Raw genomic sequence first — 16,707 nt, 5'->3', positions numbered from 1 at the left:
ACTAACCTGCCCAGTTTGAATGCGGCCTGGGAGTAGGCGGGAAGGTAGGGAGGAAATAACAAGGAAAACAGTAGCTGGATTTTAAAAGAAAATTATCCCAACAACACCTTGAGAGTCCAAAGCCCTTATTTCTCTCTCACAAGGAGGGAAAGTGGGGAGGTGACTTGACCAAAGGCACAACCCACTCAGAGGCTTCCAATCTCTAAGCCAGGCCAGGGCTCTGTCCCCTCTACCAAGCTGATTTCCTCACTATCAGAATGATCCAGAACAAAGATAAGGCCTTGGTCCATCGCCCCTGCCATATCTAGTCAGGCGGGAGTTTGACGTAACTGTACTCTGCTTGGGCCCTGAGCCCTAAGGAAGCCTCACACCAAGGTGGCTGCCAATCTCCACCAAATCCAGCTTTATGATGTGGTTTATTTAGCATTGAACGAAGGTCCTGGGGCCTCATCAAGGAAAAAAGGGCACAGTTTTCCATGGTCCCTAAGGAGAGATGCTTTGGCTGAGTTTGGCCTATGTTTTCCCTAAGGATCCTGATGGCAAAAATAACATTTGGGATTCTGCCAGGCGAGCCCCACACACTCCACAGGACCCTCTGGGTTCACTGGAGTTCACAGCATTGATTCAGCCTAGAGTTCCATAGCTCAGTGACAGTGCCAGAGGGGGGTCGTCACAGAGGAGCTTCCCCCCCCCCCCCGCAGCTTTTTTTCCTGAATAGGTATGTAGAGCAAAGAAGAGGGTGCCTCCTATCTAAAAAAATGCAGATAGTCACTGGGTTTAGAGACTCCTGCAGGGCTGTCATTTCAAGTTTATTGGCAGGTCCCTTTTCCTGCATCCCCTCCCCACCCTGCGGGGTTATGGCTTCCATGGCATGGTTACACAGTGATACAGAGACATGTTATTTGCTGACTATCTTTCTGGACAGAATGGTACTTATTGGGAATAGTCCAATGAGGAAGGCAGTGTTAATGGGACTCAACCTCCTGGTCTGTCACTAGAATGCACCTAATTTCAGACAAAGATAAAAAAAAGCCAGAGATTTTAAGTGGGCTGTGCCACCTCTTCTGGGACAGATGAATGATTTCTGTTAGACTTTGGATGTATTTTAATGAGGTAGGGGGGGCCTTACATTTCACCCCTCATACACACACAGACACCCCTAGCTTGGTGGCCCTCCTGGGAACAAGGTAGCCCAGGCTGGGAACCATGAGTCTCTGTAATCCCAAAGGACCTATCAGCTGTGAATGTCCTGCAAAGCAGTGACACTCAACATTCTTTTATCCCCTCCAAATATTAAGAGGGCACACGCATACTTGTTACATAGGCAAATTGTATAATGCTGAAGTTGGGGCTTGTAGTGTGTCAGTCTCCAGAGTAGTATACACCTATCCTACAGGTAAATGTTTACCCCTCACCCCCCGCCTTCCCTCCTCTTAGTTTCCAAGGCAAGTCACACCACTAAATGACTGTGTGCACCCAACGTTCAGCTCCTGCTTAGGAGTGAGCACGTGCGGTGTTTGTTTTCCATTCCTGGGATACTTCACACAAGATAATGCATCATTTCCCCACTGGATTACAAAGTCCTTGAGGGCAGTGGCCTGAGGCACCACAAATCTACACCGTCCTGCTGGCTGGCCTGAGCTGAGTCGAGTCACTTAAGACTAATGTCTTCATTTGGCTGCTCAAGAGTCAGCTATTCTATTCCCACAGACTCAGCTTTGTGATGTGGGCAAGGTGCCTTCCTCCCTGAACCCCCCCTTCTTGAATCTGGGAAAATGAGATGGTCAGACCCATTTGTTCTCCCTCATTTATTTAAGAACTGATGGCCCATCTGCAGTGTGCAGACACCATGTGTTTGCAACCTGGGGCTGGGAACATGGGTGGTGACAGAGCAAGGATCCCAGGCTCCCCAGAAAAGGAAGGCATTATGTCAACAGTTCATGCTCACTCTTCATCACCCCTGAGCAGTGTTAGGCCTGAGGGCCTTGGTCCAGCCGTATCACTCCAAGACTTAAGACAAGCCCCATACATTCATTCATCTGCAGACATTTACTGAGCCCCTTCTATGTACTAAGTACTATTCTAGATGGCTAACATCGTCATGAGTGAATCAGACAAAACCAAACAAACTAAGCAAAATAAACAATTAGATGAAATAAAGATATTATGGGTGAGATTGTATATTGTTAAGTGAACATAGTCTATTATGATAGTATATGACGAAATGATAAGTACTAAACAAAGAAGGAAAAACTAAACAAGGAAGGGGGCACGGGGTGCTGGTAGGGGTGTGGAGTGCAACTATAGATATGGTGGTCAGGGAAGGCCTCCCTGAGAAGGTAATATTGGAGCAGGCTCCAAGCAGATGAAAGAGTGGGCCATAATGTGGAAAGATGTACATTCTTGGCAGAGGGAACACGTGCAAAGGCCCTGTGGTGCCCAGGTGGGAGCACATCTGGCAGGTTTGAGGAACAGTGAAGAGATCAATGAAGCTTGACAGGACAGGAAATGAGGCTCGTCTGAGAGGTAACAGGACCAGATCATGTCAAGCTCTGTGACAACATCGGCTTTTGCCCTGTCTTTCTTTCAGTATCTTAGTTCTCCACAAGCTGCAGAGAGGGGTAAGAAAGGGAAAGTTCCAGCCCCAGGTTGGCTGCTCTTACCATGTCACCTTGTCTTGAAGGTAAGAACCTAGAGAAACCTTCATGGAAGCCCAGCCTGGGCTCTCTTCACCCTGACTGTCATGGATCAGTCAAGGCTTTAGGGAAGTACATACAGCAAGGTCATGGGAAGTGCTCCTGGGAGTCAGGAAGAATTTCTGTAAGGGAGTGAGGAAGTAGGACTGGGCACAGGGAGACGCTGAGAAGTGATGTAGTGACAACAAAGGCCTCCCCCATCCTGCAGGGAGCTCTGGAGCTGGAATGGCCCTTCAGGGAGACTTTAGATGTGGGCTGTCCCCAGGAAAGGGACATGACCTGGGGCATAGCTAATCCCTCCAGCTGAGGATGAGTCCTAGGAGGGACTCACAGAGAGCAATTGGCTCCAACCCTCCCAGCAGCTGGCGAATGAGTGCCTCAGTTCTGCAGGAGGCTCTGGCCTGCACTCGTGACATCCACGTCACCCACCATGTTCGAATCACTCACACCAGGTTGGGCCCCTGGTTCTCTTCACACCTCCAGTTGAGGGAACCAAGGGGCCCTGTCCAACTCAGACAGCTAGAGCCATGGGAAAGTTGTCATCACATAAGGAGAAGCCGCTCAGCCCACAGCTTAGGTGTACCGCGTGTGCAAAGTACTTTACCTGAAGGAATGCCAGGCTCCTGGAACTGTGCAACAAAGGGTCATTGTGATCCCCCGAATGGTGGTTCCTTCTGTGCTTTGAATATTTGTTCCTTTGAAAACTCATGTTGAAATTTAATCACTAATGCACAGTACTGAGAGGGGTGGCCCTTAAGAGGTGATTGGGTCACTAGGGCGTTGTCCTCACAAATGGATTAATCCATTCATGGAATAATGGATTAGCGGGTTATCATGCCATTGGGATGTGGCTTTATAAGAACAGTAAGAGAGACCTGAGCTGGCACTCTCAGCCCCCTGGCCATGTGCTGCCCTCTTCCACCTCGGGACTCTGCAGAAAGTCCTTACCAGCAAGAAAGCCTTTGACTTTGGGTCTCTCGGTCTCTGTGACTTTTCTTCATAAATTACCTAGTTTCTGGTATTCAGTTATAAGCAACAGAAAACAGTCTAAGATGGCCCCCCAAAGGTCCCCATGTCCTCATCCCCAGCATCTGGGCATATGGCAAAAGAGACTATGTAGATGAGACTAAGTTAAGGACCTTGAGATAAGAGACTAGCTTGGATTACTCAGGCTGCGGGGCCAATATAACCAAAAGGGCCCTGATGAAGGAAGACAGGAGAGTCAGAATCAGAGGGAGAGCAAAAGACGTCACCTTTCTGCCTTCGAAAAAGGAGGATGTGCAATGAACCAAGAAATTCAGGAGGCCTCTACCAGTTAGAAATGGCCAGGAAACAGATTCTTCCCTGAAGCTTCTAGCAGGAACCAATGCCTTGATTTTAGGACTTCCTAAGACTGTCAGATAATAAATTCGCATCATTTTAAGCTACTAAATTTGTGGTAATTTGTTACAGGAGCAATAGGAATCTAATAGTTGTAACTACTGTGTCAGTTCCGTAAATATTAGCTTTCATCATAATTCATGTAACAATACAAATAGTGTGTATAAACTCTGACACACATAAAATCTTAGTAAGGGTCTGCATCTTTCTTATTCCTCATACTGAGTTAATTGCCTTCTTCCTGCAGTCCCCACTATCTGTCCTGATAAGGCTTTTCTGTCCTGTTCTGGGGTTACCAAAGCAGGTATAAATCCCAGTCCACAAAATTAGGAATAAAAGAATATCAGTTCTCTATTTTCCACAAATCAACTCAGTTTTTATTTAATACCCCTTCCGCTGAATGTCCATCTTTATTTTATGTTATATTTTTTGGAGACAGAGTCTAATTACGTCACCTTCAGTAGAGTGCCGTGGCGTCATAGCTCACAGCAACCTCAAACTTGGGCTGAAGTGATTCTCTTGGCTCAGCTTCCCAAGTAGCTGGAACTACAGGTGCCCGCCACAATGCTATTTTTCAGTTGGCATTGTCATTGTTGTTTGGCAGGACCAGGCTGGGTTTGAACCCACCAGCTCCGGTGTATGTGGCTGGTGCCCTAGCTGCTGAGCTATAGGCACCGAGCCACTTCCTTTTTCAGAAGAAAAAATGATCTTTCTTCTGAAGAAGTTCCTACATGTACAGGTGCAGAAATTTGTGCTGTAATGGCAAATCTCTCCTCCATGCCTGTATCCCAGTCCTCTCCCTGGAGGCAGCCAAAGTTAGCCACTTCCTGTGTATCCTTCCAGAAAAATTCCACATGGATGGATACGTATTTTTGTATTTTGATTCTAATAGTAGCATATTACACACTCTGCGTGTATTATCACAAACCACTCCCCCATTAAAAATACCTTGGAAAGATTTCCACATAAATACATAAAGAGCTTCCTAATTTTCTAGCTGCATAGTATTCTGTTGAATGGAAATGCTGGTATTTACTTCACCTCCTGGTGGTATTTAGTATATTTTCATCCTGTTTTTTAAATTTCAGGTTAATATGAGGGTACAAATGTTTAGATTACATTGTCTTCATGTCTAAGGTAAAGTTCAAGTTGTAGTTGAGCCCTTCACCCAGGGGGCGTGCTGAACACCCTCACGTAAGAGACTAGCTTGGGTCACTGGGTCTAGTGCACGTCAGGTGAGATCGCCCAGTAGCCCTCCCTCCTTCCCCTGTCCCTTTCCGCCCTTTCTCGTCCCCCTTGCTAGTCTGTACTTATGCTTTTTCTTTCATGAGAGTGTTACTGTTTATATACTGGTTTCATATTAGTGTTGAATACAATTGGATACTTTTTCCGTTCTTGAGATACTTTACCAAGAAGAATGTGTCGAACAACGTTGCAATAAATAGCCTGCAGACCCATCATTTTGTACATCTGTGGAATAAATTCCCAGACGCATATTAGGACACATGGGCATAAATGTCTCTAAATTTCCCACCGCAGAGATTAATACTCCATGTAGAAGATGGTTTGTCTCCCCACCCAACAGATCAGAAATTGATCAAATGTATTTTTGGCACTCTGAGGAAAATTCTATGTTATTTTCATTTGAATTAGAAATTTGCGATGATCGAATTTGAACAATTTTGTATGTGTGAGAGCCCTTTGGGTTTTCTGTGAACTGGCTGTTCATTACCCTTGCCTATTTATCTACCGGGCCCTTGGCCTTTTTCTAATTAATTTGTAGGGGATCTTGTATATTAGAGAAATTTGCCTTTGGCATTTAGCATGAGTTACAAGTATTTTTGCCAGGCTATTTGTCTTTTGTTTCTCATGGAAGCATAAAGAAATTTTTTTATATTTATGTATCTAAATTTATCAGAATTTTCTTTTGTGGTTTCGGGGCTCAGTGTCATATTTAAAAGCTCTTCTCCATACCAAAATTATGAACGAATTCTCCTATGCTTTTTCTTAAAAATTTTATGATTTATTTTTACATTTAAGTATCTGTTCCAGATGGAATTAATCCTGATGTAAGATGCAAATTTCACTGAGATTTATTTTTTAATCAGTTATTCCTATGTCATTTAATAAATAACTTGTTGTGCCCCACTTTTGACTTGCGATTTCACTTTCATTGTTTATTCCAGTTCTGCATAAGTTTTTTTCTATTACAGCCTTCCTATTTTTGTTCCATCAATCTTTGTATTTGTTCATATGGCTGCATTATACTGTTTCATTACTTCAGTTTTATAATAATTTTTAATATCAGATAGAACCAATCACCCCATCCTCATTTCTCTTCTTATTTTTTTTCAGAATTTTCCTAGCACTGTTACTTGTTTATTTTCCCATGTTGATTTTTGGTTTAGTTTGCCAAAAATTATTTTAAAATTATTATTAAAAACTAAGAAAAACCGTACTGGTCCGTTAAAATTTCTTTTTTCCTGCTGGTCTTTTTTATTGACAATTGATTACATTCGCAGATTAGCTTGAAAAAATTTTACATCTTTAGTATGTAGGTTTCCCTACCCAAGGCAGGGGATGCCTTTACAGATGATAAATGGACAAAGTCTTTTGGGTCCTCTACTACAACATGCAAGTTTTCTTTTCTTTTTTCTCTTTTTCTTTGACCTGGATTCAAATCTGCACACTGACACTTCTGATCAGGGTAGCTCCAGGCTACTGAGTGAAAGTGCTTTGCATGTCTGGAGGGCTGGGGGCCAGATCCCCAAAGGCGAGTGAGATGAGAGGGAGGCAAGGTCCCCACCCAGAGAGGACAGCTCCCATGTGTTATGGCCACATGGGCCTAGGCCCCAGTGTGCCCAGATCTGCCCATTGTTAAAGAGAAGCCTAAAATCCTTTTTTTTTGGTAAAATGTTGCCATTTTGAAAATACTATGTAGGTCAAACACAACTTCACTGTAGGGTGCGAGGCCTGCAGGCAGCCAGGTCCCAGCTTTGCACTAAAACAGTAAACAAGAAGTTGGAGCCCAACCCAAACCCACCATCTGTTAGTGTTAGCTATGGGGTTACCTGGTTGTTTTTGTTTTTTTTTTTTTTTCTTTTCCCAAGAGTACAGGATCCCCCTGGAAGTCATTGTTCTCTCTCCATTGCACTGTGAACTTGGGTTTCTTCTGAACATGCTCAGCCCATATGCAGGTAGTTGATATCACAAAGCCCAGACCACAGAGTAAGACCCAGGTAACTTTGTACATCATTTTAAATCTTCTTATCTAGAACCCACTCCACTGTATGCAGATGTAAGAGAATTCTTTTCATATTCAAAACTTAAAAAGTACAATTAACCAGTGCAAGTTGGAAACCAATATACCACTTCCGAACTCTATTAATCCTCATTGATCTGGCTTTAGTTAAAGGAATTTCCCTTCAGCAATGCCTTTCCACAGTAAATATTATATAGGAAAGGAGATGTTCCTTATATGTGGAAAGTGATTGTAGGATCTCAGCCTGAGGACCCAACTGGAGGAAGAAAGAGAAAAGAGGGTGTTGGCATGAGACGGGCAATCCTCCCACTAGCTTCCATGGAGGCTGCTAGATTATCCATTCCCCAGTTTTTATGTTCCCGAGGGTTCTGTACATTCACATGCGCTAGTCCAATCACATAAGATTTCATATCTAGGAGATATCCATCCACCTGGAGAGCCCAGGTGACTGGTTCAAAGTTCTATAATTCTACAGGCCCCAACTCCCAGGCCAAGAACCGGGACCAGTCCCTGGCCTATTAGGAACCAGACCACACAGGAGGAGGTAAGCAATGGGCAAGTGAGCAAAACTTTATGTGTATTTGCAGCTGTGGCCCACCACTCTCATCACCTCCTGCCTGATTGAGGGTGACATTAGATTTCCACAGCAATACCAACCCTACTGTGAACTGTGTATGCGAGGGATGTAGGTAACTTGCTCTTTATGAGAATCTACTGCCTGATGACCTGAGTTGGAGCTGAGGACATAAGCAACACACTTCAGGTGTCACTGCCTCCCATCACCCCCAGATGGGACCATCCAGTTGCGAGAAAACAAGCTCAGGGCTCCTACTGTTTCTGCATTATGGCGAGCTGTGTAATTATTTCATTATATATTACAGTGTAATAATAACAGAAATAAAGTGCATAATAAATGTAAGGTGCCTGAATTGCCCCCAAACCATCTCCCAGCCCCACCCTACCTCCAGTCTTCCACGAAGCCATACCTGATGCCAAAAAGGTTGAGAACCACTGCTGTAATTGAATAGTAGCAGCTGGGATGGACCCAAGTTTCCCAATCCACAGCTCCCTCCCATCTAACAAGCTGACATACCCTTCTTCAAAGCAAAACATACCTTGACCTGATTTGGGTCAGATGGTATCATTTAGACAAGTCATTAGTTCATTCAACATTAGGACTATGCTGGATATTAGGTCTTAGATGCAACCATAGTAACCTAAACAGATGATAACGTGAGCCCTGGGGAGATCCCTGGCTAGTAAGAGAGCAGACACAGGCAAATGACGTCATAACATGCCCGTGATGCTCTTGCTAGAAGATGGAGGATCTGGGGAAGCTTTGTAGAGGGAGCTACCTCAGCCAAACCTGGAGAAGTGAGTCACTGCTTGCCAGGCACAGCTGGTAGAGAGGAGACTCCAGGCTGAAGCAGCAGCTGTGCAAAGGTACTGAGGCTGCTCCAGCCTGGTTCTGCCCAGAACTGAGGGCAAGCAGGAGCCAAGTTCCCCTGAGGATGTGGCTTGGAGGGGGTCCACGTGGGAGGAGCCTGAGGCAGCACAGGGGCAAAGGAGGCCACCTGAAAGATCTCCCGCCTCCTCCTGCCTCCCTTGTGGGGGTGAGCCTAGCCTCACAGACAACCCCACGGGCTCACTATTCCTCCCGGGGTTCCTCAGCTGGGAGGATCAGAAGAACACACTCAAGTCAGAAGATGGGGTGAACTAAAAGAAAGAAGGAAGGAGAGTTTCCAGGTAAACTGGAAAGGTGAAACTAACATTGAAGTAAGCATCACCACTTTGTAGGCATTTAAAATCCAATTCTCTTCCCCTCATGTGTCAAATCTGGGTGACAAATACCTATTTGGCAAGGCAGCTGTAAGAAGTCAGGGAGTCCTAAAGACAAAGTATCCATCTTGTGCCTGGCACATAGCAGACACCCCATACAAGGGGTATCCCAAGGCAGATGGCCAAGAATCACAATGAGCCAGGAGTTGAAAGGAGACTATCAAGAGATGAAACTGTGAAATAAAGTTAAATGATTCAAAAGAAACTGAATCAGGCTCAGCTCCCGTAGCCAGTGGTTACGGTGTCAGCCACATACACCGAGGCTGGCGGGTTTGAACCCACCCCAGGCCAGCTAAACCACAATGACAACTGCAACCCAAAAATAGCCAGGGGTTGTGGCAGTCGCCTGTAGTCCTAGCTACTTGGGAGGCTGAGGCAAGAAAATCTATTAAGTCTAAGAGTTTGAGGTTGCTATGAGCTGTGAGGCCATGGCACTCTATCGAGGGCAACATAGTGAGACTCTGTCTCAAAAAATTAAATAAATAAATAAACTGAATCACCATAATAGTTTAGGCCCCAACAACTCAAATTAAAGTTTTCGTTTAAAATTTTTTGGTTAAAAATGAGACATAATTAAGGTTCCTCAAGTTGAGGCCACTTCCTAGAGCTTCAGCCCCTCCATGAGGGGCATCCCAGGGAGAGTTGGGGAGCAGAGAAGAAGGCAGGGAACTTCTGCATGGTGCCCCAGTGCCCTGTAGGGTTTGGTGCAGGGAGAAGGCAGGCCCTGCTGAACAGTCCCCAGGAGCCTCCAGCCGGCTCTTCCCACAGCTCAGCAGACCGCGAGGTCTCAGTTTCCCCAGTTTGCCTCAGCTTTGCCCCCTACAATTCTCTGAGTCCTCAAACAAACCTGTTCAACACCGCTTTTCCTTTATTGATGCCCAGGAACAAGAGTGCTCACCTATTTCTGAGGCAGATAGCCCCCAGCTAGGCACAAGGTGAGGCGATTAATCATTCTGGTTTGCCTGGGACTGAGGGTATCCCAGGATGTGAGACTTTTAGTCAAAACCCAACAATCTGGCTCATGCCTGTAATTCTAGTACTCTGGGAGGTCAAGCCAGGAGGATTGCTTCAGACTAGGAGTTTAAGACTAGTCTGAGCAAGAGTAAGACCTTGTCTCTATTAAAAAAAAAAAAAAATAGAAATGTTACCCAGGTAGGTATGGTATAACCTATAGTCTCAGCTACTCAGAAGGCTGAGGCAGGAGGATTGCGGGAGCCCAGGAGTTGGAGGTTGCAGTGAGCTATGATGACACCACTGCACTCCAGCCTGGGTGACAGAGTGAGACTCCATCTCAAAAACAAACAAGAAAACAACAGTAACAAAAGCCAACAGTCTCAGGCACACTAGAAAGTTTGGTAATCCCTGTACAAGGGTAGGATGATTTATTTTTCGGTCTTCTGCCTCTTCAGAGAGGGAAAAATCTGGTTTTCTCAGGCTAATCATCACCACCAACCCTTTTAGGGGTAAGATGACAAGAAACGAAAGGCTTTGCCTGTGGTCAAATTAATAGCAGTAGCATCTTCACCACAAAAAGAGCATATGGGCATAGTTATATGTGAGGAAAAAGAAATCCACGTGCATGTCCATAGCCCACATCCAGAGGGCCAGGGCAGACAGGAGCCTGCCTGCAAGGCCGGGGTGGAGGTCCACCAAGATGCAATAATTAAAGAGACCAAGGGCTTTTATTCCTCAGAGGTGACAGCTGGCCTTGGGTTCCTATGCCTGAAGGGATAGATAAGAAAAAGGAGTAGACAACTCCCAAAGGTCCTAGATGTGGGCCCAGGCAGTGTGGCAGAACACTAGAGAGAAATACTCAAATCTACAGGAATGCCCTGGCCAATACGCCAGCCACTGGCCACTACTGGCTATTAAGCCCTGCAACAGACATTTGCTGTAACAGTGAAATAAATACACAGGAATTTGAAGACAAAATGAAAAAATGGGCAAAAGAATGTAAAATACCTCACTGATTGTTTTTATGTAGATGAGGTCTGACAATTAACTTTCCAAACTCATCCTACAAAAAGTGCAACATACCTTATTGCTGAATATCACTACGTCACCTTCAAATTATTCCCCTTTGGAAGACACGCACAGATGCCAGTGCCTAGTCCACCCTTCAAAGCAATTTTGGAACTCTTTTTTTCTGGAATAGTCATCAGAGCTTTTGAGGTCTGACAATTAAGTTTGCAAATTCATCCTAGATAAAGTGTTCAGTGAGAGCAGGAGTCACTTTGGGACTTGCCCATTTCAGAATCCAGCCCAGAGCCTAGCAGACAATAGATTCTCAGAAATAATTTATAGAATCAATTGACAAAATCAATCTTTTCAGCCTGAGTATCCCAGAGGTAGGACAAGCCATATCTGAAAGTCTTGTGGGAAAGAACACAGAGCAAGGCTCTGCAGTCAGAAGATTCCAAGTCTTCTTTAATTTTTTTGAGTCCGAGTTTCACTCTGTTGCCCAGGCTAGAGTGCCATGGCGTTAGCCTAGCTCACAGCACCTCAAACTCATGGATCCAAAGAATCCTCCTGCCTCAGCCTCCCAAGTAGCTGGGACCATAGGCATCTGCCACAACGCCCTGCTAATTTTTTCTATTTTTAGCAGACACAGGGTCTTGCTCTTGTTCAGGCTGGTCTCAACTCCTGAGCTCAAGGGATCCTCCTGCTTCAGCCTCCCAGAGTGCAGAGATTACAGGTGAGAACCACTGCACCCAGCTGATTCCACATCTTGTTAGCAGAGTGCTTCCAGCAAGCGGCGTCGTCATAGCCGCTTCAGCTTTGTTTGTAAAATGAGCAAATAGACGCTTACCCTAGATGAGTTCCTAGAGTTGGCAGGTTAAAGTTTCAGCTCCTCCATAGTACATGGCCTCGGGTAACATATTTTAGGTCTCTGAGCCTCATTTTCTCATCTGCAAGATCAGGAAGAAAGTGGCACCTGCCTCCAAGAGTGTGTTTAGGAAGTGAACAAAATAACACACAGCCAGCATCCAGCAACTGGGAAGGTCTCTGTCATCTTCATCAGCACCCTCGGGGGCTTGCTGGGTGCTCAGAGAGAGCTGCAGCCTACAGAGCACGCAGAAATCCACAGTTCCTCTTGCACTTTCTGACAATGCCAGGGCAGAGCTCACTGCTAGGCTGGGCCCTGGAAGTTTATGAGACCCAGAAAGGCAGAGAAGGTCCAGAGCATTGTTCTCTCTCAAACTCTTTATAAGCAAGACAGAGGAAGGGTGGGGGCAGGTACTAACATACCCTCAGGACTAACAATGCTGCTGGCAGCTTCCTAAGGCAGGAATGGATGTCCAGAGCTTCCCTGGCAGCCTCTGCAGGGCCATCCTTTGGACCCATCAGGAAGTGTTGGAAGAGCTTCAGTGGCCTGTGGGAGATGGTCATTATTAAACACAGGTGTCTCCTTGGTTCAGCCTCTAGCAGCTAACCCTACCCACGTGGTTGCCGCATAAACATCTGCTTCCTGGCTGGCTCCAGCCTGATGGAGACCTGTGTGGGGGTGACACTCCATTCTGGTTCCAACACACTTCATTTTGCTGCATGTCTTTAATATTTGGCAAAACCAGTGCTCCTAGGCCCATCAGCCAAGAGCCAAAAGCAACCCAGCTAAGAGCGATTTAGAGACCAGGGCTCCTTAGCTTCATGGAGAGTTGAGGCTGGGCCCACCAAGGAGGAGGTCACACAAACGTGACCAGTGGCTGGCCCCTGCCTGGGCAAGAGTGACCTGCTGGGGAGAGGCAATGATGGCATTTTTCAATGCACAGCTCAGTGCCAGGCTGTATGGAGAGTCTGAGCAGCTTAGGTGGAGGTAGTGGGGAAGGTTGTACAAGAAGGCCCCTGGAGGGTGTGCATGGTATGGACTAGAAGCACAGGGGACTTCAGCCTGGAGGCCTCCTCCTCATCAGGGAGATGCCCAGCACTGGCTGAGCATGTCCATCACAGGCTAATCTCACATTGGTTTCCCAGCAGCCCAGAAAGGAAAGGGCTGCCATTATGTTCCCTTGACAGCGATCTTCTCACCCTGGATTTTTCTCTATGACACAGGGGACACTCATCTTTTCAGCACCAGACCCCACCCTAGGAATTTTAGGCTCAGGCCAGGTGGGCCAGCTCAGCTTCTGAGAAATGGACACCCAGGACCTCAACTCCCCTCATTCCCTTCTTCCAAGCAAGTGGTAGGAAGTGGGTTACCCAAGGAGTCCAGAAAGGGAATGAAGGGAAGAGAAGGGAACCAATGTCTGGAAAGTATTTTCCCTGACAAGGGCTTTTATGATTAAGCATCGAAACATTTAGATTTAATCATAATGTCATTACAACAATCCCACAAGGAGATTTCAGTATCCCTGATTTACAGATGAGGAAGCAGAGACCAAAAGCCATGACCAAGGCACACAGGAGTAGGCCCAGCTTGCTAACCTGGGGTGGAGGCCACGGCCTGGGCCTGTCCACAGCATGCCCTTGGCCTGCCTTGGAGGGTCACCACAGCAAGGCCTAGTACACCTGGGCTCCTGGAGGCAGATCACTACCTTATACACCTAGGTATCTCCCGATTCCCCTTTCCGCCTCGCATATAGTCAGTGCTCAACACACTTAGGATGATTGAATTTGAGTTAATGAACAGGCAAAGAGGAAAGCTGGTGGCTTCAGTTTTGAATTGTAGAGAGACAGGAATTGTGTGTGGCTGTGACAAAGACTGTTTTCATTTTCTTCACCAGGATCTTCCACAAAATAGGAAGAGCCTCCCGCCCAATTCTTGAAAGAGTTACCAAGCCTCCTAGCGTGCCCCAGGTGGCATGTGATGGCACGATGCTGTCAACTGCAGCAACAAAGGGGCTTGGGCGATGGTGGAGGTGCCAAGTGTATCTGGGCCTACTCAGGGAATAAAAACTCAAACTGGAAAGAGAGCAGCTTTCAGATCAGCAGGGGATTTAAATATAAACCTCACGCTTTAACATGCGCTTTTCCCTCTTAATGAACTGAGCAGAGCCTGAGATTTCTTAGCACCGTGGCTCTGCTTTACATTTTCACTCTGGTTTTCAAGGGGGATTGGAAACAGTTAAATACTCAGGTATGATGGATGAAGGGAAACACCTGTAAGATTAAGATTCAGCTTGGGTGTTTTAAATACGTTTTTCTTTTTCTTTTTTTAATACCTCCAATCTTTCCCTGCTTCTTCTTGAGATCTTAGATTCCCCAGACTTACTTTTTAGCTGAAGAAGTCTGGGGCATTAAGTCTCCTCTTTACAGAATGCCTCTCTGGGAACTCAGAGAGAGGAAGTAATTGGCCCAAGGCCACTCAGGGATTTAAAGGTGAACTGGGGTCAAAACCTCTGACTTGAGACCCCTGGCCAGGGCTCTGTCCTCCAGACATTCTAACTATATGCTCTTTCCTAATACTTTTTTTCTCAATTGGTCCCTTTCCTGAGATGAATTCTAATTGAATTCATGGCCTGAGATAAAACAGGCTTTTTGTCCCTCATTCTTCAAAGAAACATCTTTCCCCCATTCTCTAATAATCAGTATGGTTCAGGTAGGGTTGGTCCAGGGGAGTGCTCGAGAACAATTAGAGTGACTGCCTGTGTCAGGTCCAGGGCTGGGCTAATCAGAGTCTTGCCTGAGACTTTGATAGAACTTCATGGCAAGACTCATTTCTTCCAACTTTGGAGCAATCATGATAATGGAGGCCCAGAGCTACCACATTGAGAGAGCCTGAAGGAGAATGAAGATGGAGTTGAAAGATGGTGAAAAAAGTCCTACAGACTTCATTTGAACCCCCAGGTCCATCCATGCAAGAAGAGACCAGCCCTTGGGCTTCTCAGAAACATAAGTCAATATATGTGAGTCAAGCCAACTTGAGTTAGGTTCTGCCCATTTGCAAATGGAAAAGTCCCAACTCACACACAGGTCTTCAATAAAACCTATTCCAAAAGTTGACACGTGCAAAGATTGATTCCAGAGCCCGTTGGAGAACATTGAGAGCCTCTCTCTACAACCTTGCTACCAGGTGGTGGTGAGAGAGAAAGCAAATTTCAGGTCAAACTTTGCCCACGTGTAAAAATTCATGAGCAGACAGGTACAAAAGCTGCCCTAGAATGAGTTGTTCAGTGACTCCATGGAGGTCCAACCCTCTGTTTATTAGAAGCTCCTATAGCAGAGAAGCCCACATTCTAGCTGTAGGATTCAGCAAAATTCCTCGACAGACTGTAGAAACCAGTCCATCCTCTAGGCACGCAAACAGACACTGATTTGGAATCTCAAGTCTTGAGAGGCACCACAAAGGCTGAAGATCCTAAGGGCTCTAGACTAGTCATGCTCAGGCTGGAGCATGTGGGAAGCACAACTCACTTCACCCATAGTATATAAATTTTTATTTTTGCCCTGTGATTGTCTTTTTATTCATTTATCTTTTATTATTTTTATAGATTTGTGGGTACGTGTGCAGATATGTTATATGGATATCTTGTGTAGTGGTAAAGTCTGGGCTTTTGGTGTAACCCTCACCTAATTAGTGTCTGTTGCGCTCATTAGTAATGTACATTAATCCAACCTCTAGGGAAAACAGTATGGAGATTATTCAAAGAACTAAAATTGGGTCTACAGTTCAATCCAGCAATTCCACTACTGGATATCTGCTTAAAGGAAGAGAAATGATTATATCAAAATTATGCTTGCACTCATATATTTATTGAAACATTATTCATGATAGCAAAGATAGGAATCAATTGAAATATCCATCAATGGATGATTAGATAATGAATACATAGTAATACAGAGAGAGAGAGAGAACTGGAAGCCATTATCTGAAGTGAAATAACTCAGAAACAGAAAATCAAATATCGCACATTCTCACTTCTAAGTGGCAGCTACATATGGGCGCACATGGACACAGAGAGTGGAATGATAAACATTGGAGACTTGGAGAATGGAACAATAAACATGGAAAATCCCCAATATCACTAATCATCCAAGAAATGCAAATTTTTTAAAAAATGAGATACCATCTTATTTCAGTCAGAAGGGCCATTATTAAAAAGTCAAAAAACCCTAGATGTTGGTAATCAGTGGGATCACCCCTACAATGCATCTTACAAGGGTACGTGTAAAATTTACTAAATGTAGAATATAAATGTCTTAACACAATAACTAAGAAAATGCCGTGAAGGCTGTTAACCAGTTTGATGAAAATACTTCAAATTGTACATAAAACCAGCACATCGTACTCCATGATTTCATTCATTTGCGCAGCTATGATTAAAAAAATAAAACCCTAGATATGGGCAGGGAAGTAGAGAAAAGGGAACACTTACACACTGTCGATGGGAAAGTTGGTTCAAACATACATCATGTTAATTAACAAAGTCTCTGGTTTTAAATTGAAGATACAAGCAGCTAAAGTACGTCCACAAGCTTCTAGAAAAGGTAGACCTTTTTATTTTGGAGAAATTTCAGATTTACAGAAAAGTGGCAAAGATAGTGCAGAAAGTTTCCACATGACCCTCGCCCAGTTTCACCCAGTGTTAACAT

This window comes from Nycticebus coucang, chromosome 9, assembly GCF_027406575.1.
Source record: "Nycticebus coucang isolate mNycCou1 chromosome 9, mNycCou1.pri, whole genome shotgun sequence".
NCBI classification, from domain to species: Eukaryota; Metazoa; Chordata; class Mammalia; order Primates; family Lorisidae; genus Nycticebus; species Nycticebus coucang.
Note: the sequence above shows the minus strand (reverse complement) of the source record.